The 9671-nt window shown below is 35.4% G+C and overlaps 1 long non-coding RNA gene across 5 annotated transcripts; it reads left to right on the forward strand.

Moving 5' to 3' along the window:
- Positions 1-5560: 5560 nt before the first annotated feature.
- Positions 5561-9404, forward strand: LOC107886289 (uncharacterized). 5 transcript variants are annotated; one of them, XR_001680702.2, is made up of 4 exons: positions 5561-5695; positions 5854-5924; positions 6006-8960; positions 9086-9404. It is a non-coding gene; the product is annotated as an uncharacterized lncRNA (long non-coding RNA). The 5 variants fall into 5 exon arrangements; XR_005913868.1 differs by having other exon boundaries at positions 5577-5695; positions 5829-5924; XR_001680704.2 differs by having other exon boundaries at positions 5588-5779.
- Positions 9405-9671: the final 267 nt, after the last annotated feature.

Raw genomic sequence — 9671 nt, forward strand, 5'->3', positions numbered from 1 at the left:
GACATTAATCAGGATAATATTCTCGCATAAAGCCTGCGGGGTTTTAACCCGGATATAGTACTGACACAATTGCCCTTCGGGACTTATCACATTTATACACTTTCACATCCATCTTTGGTATAAAGACATTTTTATTTTGTTCAATGGCATGTATACGATTTTTGAGTATTTTGTTATATGTGTCATTTGATTTGCCAAATAAAGGCATGTAAAAATATGTTTATCTTTTTGTATATGGCCATGAAAATTGGCATAATTGAAGTAGGCTATGACCTATGAATTTTTGCATGGTTTTATTTACAAGTGATGGGTTTTTACCAATTGGCAATGAGTTACATGAACGAGCCAATTTCGGACGAATTAAAGTGACATGGAAACCCATAAACACTAAATGGGAAATAACCTTTCATGTATGAAACCAATGATATGAGGTTTCCATACAACTAGTTTTATCAAGATTATTACAAATGTATAATCATGTTTTCCTTCGAACTTCGTAACCACTAGGTATAAGGAGTAGAAAGGGGTGACTTAAGGCTTGGAAAGTAGCCTATTAGGGTCCACATGGTCGGACACACAGGCGTGTGTTTAGGCCATGTGTGACACACAGTTCCTTCCCATGGGTGTGGGCTATGGCCGTGTGTCCCCTGTACTTAAAATTTTATATAAAAAATGCATACGAGTAGGCCACATGGGCGTGTGTCCTTGCCGTGTCTAAAAGACAGTGTTGTCCACGGGCAAGCAGCACAGGCGTGTGCTACGGCCATGTTGATAAGTCAGTGTTGCACACGGCCGAAGGGTATGGGCGTGTCCCAAGTCACATGGGCGTGTGAGTCCACACGGCCCATCTACATGGGCGTGGAACACTTTAAGATAAGGAAAATTTATCTGAGGAGCCCAAGGTTTATCGAAAGTGCCCGAATTTGTCCTGCACTGCCTCTAGGTACGTTATAGGCCTCGAAGGCCTATATAAGGGACGAGATATTCTTGGTTGAAAGGTTTTAAATTTGAGCAAAAAATTACGACCCAAATAGTGTGTTATAAGTGTAAAGCCCCGGTAATGCCTTGTACCCTATCCTGACGTCAGATACGGGTGAGAGGTGTTACAATAACATCTGGAACATCTCTATCCTCTCGGTGTCGAGTGGCATAAACCAATGTAGGCTGTCTTGCCTCAGTCTGACCAACACCTCTGCCTGGTGCTCTTTGTCCTCGGTCCATACCATTACCACCCCTAGCTGATCCATGGCCCCTAGGTGGCTGCTGAACTGTCCTCTGAGCTGCATAGAACCTGGTCCCGAACCTTGCATCTAATCTGCCTATTGTGGACACTCTCGAATCCAATGCTCCAAAGACCCACACCTCAGACAAGCCTCAATCCTCCTCCAACACTCGTCCGGATGGTGCCTACCACAATCCCCACAAGGCTGAATCTCGGTAGGAGCAACAAAAGCCCCCACTCTAACCGGCCATTAGGTCTAGCCTTTTTCTTAGGCCTCTGAATAGAACAAGAGGGCTCCGAATCCCTTTTATTTTTACCCCTTTTACAGTCCCTATTCTGGCGCTCCATGTGCTTAACGTCCTTGGTGATCTTCACCTTCTCTATTAGAACTGCAAACTCTCACTCCCTCTGTGGAGCAATTAGTACCCTCAGATTATCCCTTAATCTATCCTCAAACCGGACGCACCTCTCATTCTCAAATGCCACCATGCCTCAAGTGTAGCGGCTCAACCTCAGAAACTCAGCCACATACTCGGCCACAAATCTATCGCCCTGTGTGAGATTAATGAACTTACGCCTGCGAGCATCCACATAGCTCGCCCCCATATAGTTACTCTGAAAGGTGGTATTAAAGAAATCCCAGTTTAAACGATCAAGCTGAGTACCCTCCTTAACCGTCAACCATCACTGATATCTCATCGCAAAATAAAGAGATTGCACCCTTCAGTTTTTGCTCGGGAGTACAGTCTAGATCATTCATGATCCTCTCGGTGGCCTCCAACCAATACTCGGCCACAATTCAACATCCAAGGTAAATAGTTATGCTAGCATGCGATTCCTAACATCATAAATCAATTACTTACCATACCAATTTTACATTACAAGCACTTTTATGCGTATTAAAGGTCTATTTCATACTAATAAGTCATTTAAAACTTGATACAACATCTAGCATGCACTAAAAAAAAATCTATATTATTGTTCAACTATAGGCATACAAATCATTTATCATGCAACACCAACCATCACAACATACATATACAAAATCGACATTCTCAAGCAATCAATGATCAAAAGCCAATTATAAAAGTCCTTAAGTAGTCCTTAAAATGTCCATTACAACCCAAGAAAAATATCAAAGTCTAACTCCCCAACTAAGGTCCCACTTTTCTATCCTTGTTAAAGTAGAAAACACAACACATACTCAAGAAAGTTTGACCTTGCTTTGGATCACTTGGATGACTCACTTTTCCAACAAACTAGCTATTTATCTGTAAAACATACATAAGAATATGAGTTTTTACAAGTTCATTGAGTGCTCAAAATGGCCACAAATAAATCACAATATCAATTTTATAAGAAAACATACTATATCATTCATTCATGACATAACATTAAGCATAACTCCTATCAATCATATTGATAAATTTACATATTGTGACTAAAAAACATGTATAAACATATATGCATTGGATAAGTGGATCTCCTAACACACCAAATGACTCATAGAGTCTATACCAGTCTCATAAAACTGTTGCATGAAGCTAATACTCTCCAAACGCACCAACCAGTACCATTGAATGGAGCTAAGCTCAACATTACCTTGTCTCTCCAAACTAGTTTCAAGGCTTCAGTTCCTATATACATAAGCAAATAATGGTGAGTACTCACAATCCTATGGTATGCCAATGATATCTAATATTTCCAAGAGATCACAATGCCAACATATCCATTTAAACGAACATGTACTTACTATTTTATGCACACTTTCACATATCATATAACACATATCCATATCACTTAACCAAATCTCATATAAGGCACTTTCAAGTGCTCAAATAATGCTTAAAGAGCTATAAAAAATCAATCTCATATTGTGTGCATAAATACTAGCAAGCTCATATCAAATTAAGTCATAATCATATAACATTTTTATTGAGATTTCATGATAATTCACATAGCATATCACATCTCATAAACATGATTTTCATAATGATAATAGATCAAATAGAGATACTTACAATAAGAACTTAGTGTAGGTGTCTAGGCTAACCTAAGCTCCCTAATAACACATTGAATTTTTCCTAGAAGTAGTAATTTTGATCACTCATTGGATCACTTTTGGCCCAATGTCAAAGGCTAGGTAAGCTTCTCTTTGCCCTTTGCCTTGCTTGTAGAAGCTCTTGATTGGTCTGGAACTTTTCATACATAATAAAAGCATTACACACTCAGTAATTACAACCTTATTGACATCCAAACCATAGAAAAATCAGAGATCTACACGCTATCTTATTACTATCGAAAATGATCTAGTTTTGCTAAAATAAGATATTCCTTGCCAAATCTTCATTCCTAAACCTCAAATATATTTCAAAACATCCTAATTATCATTTAATTATAGACCTAAGCCATCAATTTCATCTAAGTACTCAGGTTTAAATTTTTCAGAAAATCAAGCTGTAATGAACATTTAAAAGAGAAAAACATTTGATTATTAAAAATTCATTAACGATCTATTAAATTAAGTTGAAATACCTTCTAAATAGTTCAAAATGAGTAAAAAATTACTTTAAAATAGTAGGTTTACTTCGAATTTCGAGATTCACCATTTTTGAATTGAAGCTTGGTTTAAAAACATTAGATCTATTAAAATCTCCATACAATCAAGGAAAACTTGAGGATGAGCATAAGAAGAACAATGGTGAAATTGATGGAGAAATCATAGTTTTTTTCTTTGAAATTAGAGGGTATTTTGGTGTTTGAGAGGTTAAGGAGTCTGATTTGTTTGGTTAATTTGAGAGGAAAACTTAGATTGAGATTTTTAGAGAGATTTCAAATGAAAGAGATGAAGGAGGAAAAGTGACGGTTGGGTGTTTAAATAGCCAACCATTTTCAAAAATTGAGAAATTTCCCTTTTAACCACTTTGGATTTCCACACTTTTTCAAACTAGTCCAAATTTAATTAAAAACTCATTTCATCAATTATTTTCAAAACTGACTTCATATTTAAAATATGATTTAAACTAATAAATAATCAAACGCTTAATTTTAATTTTCCTACCTAAATTTTAATCATGTTTATTACTTTAATATTTTTACCTACTTATTACTACGAACCTAATTCTGGTATCCAGTCTACTAACCCGATTTTTGGTATGTGACAGGTAAGCCGATGGGTTTACAAACCATAGTTAGCGACAAGACTCAAGGTTATCCTAGTGTTCAACGTGAGTATGTCGAGGCCTATTTGTGCGAATCAGGAGGATCCTGATCGAGGCAGGTCACAATGGGGAAAAGTAAGAACATTGCCCTTTTATAATCAATATGTACAAGAGAGAAATACAATTCGAGTTAGGCGGCGAAGGAGACATAAGCTGAGGCAAATCTTCCGAGAAGCGAAACTACCCGACAGAGAGATTAATTGGGAATTAGCCGAGGCATCAAGGCTGTCCAAGATGAATCAAACCAGTGTCATTACTAAGACACTATGAGAGCATTGCAAGAATGGGTGGGGAAGAATGTCATGGGTCACGGATCAAAGCCTGTGACCATTATGCATAGAACGTCCCTTAGGGGTCAACTTATCAAACATGGTTCGTTGATCCGCTTGAACTAGCCCAATTCGTGGAATATATGTAGAAGCTCATCTACTTGAAGCCTTGGTGGCTCAATGAAGCACTCCTACCAGGGTAATTAATGTAAATCTTAAGGGATAAAGATGTATAGAGTTTAAATCCCTTAGGACTTTCGTCTTATAGATAGGCACGAATCTTAGTAGTTGATGTAATTCGATCTGCATCATTGAATCTAAGAGAGCTCAACTATAAATAGAGGTTTTTCCCCTCATTTTTAATCACTTAGTTCTAAACCTTCAAAGTAATATAATACTTTTAAGAGCATTTACTCTAACACTTAGTGTGCTCTATTTTTCTTATGGGTTTTCTATTCGTTCATTGCCCTTTCTTGTGAGTTTACTCCCGCTTTGATTCGCTGCCTCATCGAATTTTTGAGAGAATTCTCATTTTTCAAGAGTAAGGCTGACTTAGAAGGATTTGAACTCAAGAAATCACCTACAGTCACGCAGTTTGGCAGACTAAAGTTTTAGTGTTGTGACACTTACACCAGTAGACATGAAGACACAAGACCAAACAATTAAGCAACATGTTAAAGATAGAAAGCTTGGCATCCCTTAAAATGAAAAATTTTAGTTTAGTCTCTTAAGAAATAGTAAAATTACAAATTAAGTAATGATAAAATTGTACTTTGAACCCCCTAAATATAAAAAATTATATTTAGGGTCCGTTTGGAAGCCAGGAAAATAATGTTTTCCTAGTTTTACGGTGTTTGGAAGCTTGAAAACATTTTCCAAAGGGAAAATGTTTTACTAGACACGGGTAAAATGGCCTTCAATTTGGGGAAAATGTCTTATTGATTTCATTTCTGTAAGACATTTTCCATTTCTTCTTCATCCAGGTAAGCCATTTTTCTTCCTTTATTCAACTTTAAACTTTCGTTTTCTTCCATTCTTCAACTTTTTCCATCTCCTTCTTCATCTAGGTAATCTTTTTCTTCTTCCGTTCTTCAAATCTCTTCCTTTTTTCCTTAGTCCGTCGCATATCTTCTCTTCTCAGGCAAATTTTACACGCTGCTGTTTCGTTTCCTATCTTCTTCCCTTTCTCAGGATCTCATTCCTCTTCCCAAGGTATGGCATCTTATTTAATTCTACTTTTTCATTTTGTTTTGGTGATAGGTTTTGTAATGTGGGGTTGTGGTTTTGGTGCAGGAACTGATATCAGTCGACTGATATCACTGGTGTCAAGAAGCAAGACTTCCCTTGCCTTAGAGGTATGCATCAATGCATGCCATTCATGAACCCTAAAATACTAAAAACTACTTTGGCGTAATTATTTACTGAATTCATAAGTGCAAATTGATTTGATTCTACTAATTTGATTCAGAAATGTTTACCAAGTAAAATTAAATAACCATTGGATTGATAAAGTTGTTAAGATGGTGATGTCAATATACAAGTCTCCTCTTCTGGTTAAGCAACTAGACTTTTCCTATGGGATAAAAGAGAAAAAGAATAGGCAGGCGAAAAAGGGATAGTGGAGAATCTTAGTTAATTGTAGAAATGATATTGGTAGATTTAGAGAATGGAAAGTGCTGTCTCCTGTTGTGATATCAAATAATTGAAAAAGGGTAAGTTAGATTTTGTAAGGTCCTTGGGGTTCATGTGCTACTTATGGAAGTTGATGGTGAGAAGGCGATGTGTATGTGATCATGATTGTCAAGATTATGTATCTAAGACTTGGTGAAGCTTGGAATCATCATTTTGCAATGGTAGCAATGTGAGTATAAGGGTGTAGTAGCATTCTAATGATCCTTCCTGCAATCAAACAATTTAAAGTGAAAAGACGGAGAGAGGGGCATTTGGCAGTTCTTTGGTTTATTGAGCCTTATTGCATTTGTTAAAAATTTTCAGTGGTGTACTTTAGTTAGTTCAAATGTTCAATGGCTTCAATATATCATTTCTTTTCCAGGAATTAGGACATTGAAATGCCTGTCATTCTACTCTGCTAAATTAGTTGCGACTCTCATTTCTTGTTTAAAGGTGGGGTCAGTGGATTTTCTTGTATAATTTTTTTTTGCAATATCTATCAGAATTCTCTGCTGTTAATTTTTTTACCTCCAATACAATCACTTTTTGACATGGATACAGTTCATTGCCTATTTTCAACAAAGTGTTTCCCAACTGCCTACCTATCTGTCTCTTGTTTTGGCTAATTAGTATTTTACATAATACCCATTGCTGTCATTGCAGAGTATTTTTATTTACAGAGTCATTGCAGATTATTTTTATTTCTCATAATATGTAAAGATATGATACAAATGCCTTTCGGCTACCCTTTTATTCCTCATGACCATTCATCTTGGTTAATTACATAAATAAAGAAAGTTGTCTGTCACCACATTCCGTTTCATAATGAATCAACCTTTTTTTTTTTAAAAAAAAGAAGGAAGCATGGAATGGGTGATAAAGGCAGAAGCCTTACAACTCAAAGAAGATGATGACATAGAGTTGTGTTGTCTACTTATCTAATCATTCCATGCATCAGTTTGAAACCAAAAGCTTAATTAGGTCTGGTTGGGCCAAGACACGTGTTTTTCCTTTATTATTATTTTCATCTCTTGCGGGTGGGATTGGGAAATGGGAATGTACTAGTACTCATTTTACTTCAGCTGCTGTAGGCCACTGCCTCTTTATCATCCAACATTTTATGTTTAAAGTATGCTTCGTTTAATAAACATATAAAATTTCTCCTCATCTAGTGATACATTTTTCTATTTTGATTCTTAATTTTTATGTTTAAACTCACATTCATTTGAGACAGTATGCAGTATTGTAGTTTACTAGAAAACGAATGGAATTGATCCTATTGTTTTACTTTGATGATTGTATTCCATTTCCTCCAAAATCCAAATAACTTTATTGAATTTTTGAGTGTTTGCCTTAGTTGTTGCTTATGGATGTATGAAGATTCTTGATGCACTCACCTCAAGAGAAATTGTGATTGCGAAAGTTGATTTGGAAAGTTGAAGAAAAAATTGGACAGGCTCTGAGGGATGTGATCAATTATATGGTTGAATTTATTTTAAAAGAAATTGAAGCCCTTCATTTTTAACTTTGTCTTAACTGATCAGTATGAGCTGCAGTTTTTTGTTATGATGTGGATATTGAGTGTTGGGTTTAAATGATTGCTTGATCTTAGCTTGGACTCATACTAACTTAGACTCAACTGTTAGTATTTAAGGTGAATTTTTTCTTTAATTTTTCTTTCATTTGTTTTTTTTATCGTATTAACCCTTGAAGAAATTATTGCTGAATAAACAAGATTGGTTTAATTCTAAAGCAAAAAAATAAAAGCAATCCATTTCTTAGCCTTTATTTACTTTTGTTAAGATTGAGCTCTGATTAGATATTTTGTTTTGGGTTTAATTGTTGATTCATCTTTTTTCTATTATTTCTTCTTCACCTTTATTTACTTTATTAGGATTGAACTCTTATTAGAGATTTTGTTTTGGGTTTAATTGTTTATTCATCTTTTTTCTATTATTTCCTGGTAGCTCCTTTGTTAGTGAATCTTGTTTCCATGTTAGTTTATTGTACGTTTTAGAAAGATCAGAAATCAGGGAGCTTGGGTTGTGTTATTTAATCAAGAATTGAGAAGAGAGGCTAGAAAATAATAGAAGAAAAGAAGGGAATATGAGTCTGTTCATGTACAGTATCTGATAATAACTCCTTAGCTAACAGCTGAAAGTAATGGCCAATAAGAAATTAAGACTTGGCCAATATATGATCTGTGTGGTTACAAAGAGGTAATTTAAGCTAACTTTCATCTCAATAGGTTGCTATGCCTGATTCTCTCTCCCTTTAGCTCCTTTTGTCAATTTCCTTCTTGTTCTAGGCTGCATTGCCTATAAACTCGAAACTGATAGTGGTACATCTGTGCTTGAAATGGTTGCTGCTTTTAAGAAAGCTTCTGGAAAGGTTAACGCTATTTTTCAATTCCCATTCAACATTCTCTCTCGGCCTCGCTCTCATTTATGCTAATATAAAACTGTTGCTACTGAAAATATTGCAGAAAATCCCTATTAAACTATGCCCGAGAAGGCCAGGAGATGCTATAGGTGTTTATGCCTCCACTGAAAAAACTCAAAAAGAACTTGGTTGGAAGTATGTTTATAATCCCATCTTTTTCCTAATAGATTATTCAGTTAACATGGAAAATCTTTCAAAAAGAATTTCCAATTACAGTACAAGATAGGTCCTTTTAATCTTAAGAGTTTGCTATATTGCAGAGCAAAGTATGGTATAGCAGAGATGTGCAGAGATTAGTGGGAGTGGGCAAGCAACAATCCATGGGGATACCAGTTAAAGCCTTAGGCTTCAACTAAATACTAATTTTCTTCCCCAGTCTTTAAAAAATGTCTCATAGGGAGAATTAAGTGTACAAATACTTGTTTAATTTAAACAAAACTGATCTTTGATGATCAAAAGTTAGGATTTATTAAATGTTCAAAGGTCTTATAAAATTCCTCTGTGTTACATTTATAAGTCTTTGTAAGAGTGATGTTTTTATCATTTCTGGAGTTTAAAAAACAAATGGTTTTAAATTTACCATAAGGAGTTGACCTAAACAAGATCCCTTTCAGCTTTGATCTTCAATCCTATCTATTGGTTGTCTCAATCTTATCTTTGATCAACTATTTTTTTTAAGGATCTCCATATTCACAAAAGTCCAACTTAAAGAAACAAGTCGAATTTCAGTTTAATTGAAACAAGCAAAAACTTGAGAGGAAGAAGTTTGAACTAAAGAGTGGAGCAGGTAAATGAACCAGTGAAAAATGAAAGAGAACATGTCTAGAAATTATAAAAAATTAAGCT

The sequence above is a fragment of the Gossypium hirsutum genome, chromosome A03 (genome assembly GCF_007990345.1).
Source record: "Gossypium hirsutum isolate 1008001.06 chromosome A03, Gossypium_hirsutum_v2.1, whole genome shotgun sequence".
Taxonomy (NCBI): domain Eukaryota; kingdom Viridiplantae; phylum Streptophyta; class Magnoliopsida; order Malvales; family Malvaceae; genus Gossypium; species Gossypium hirsutum.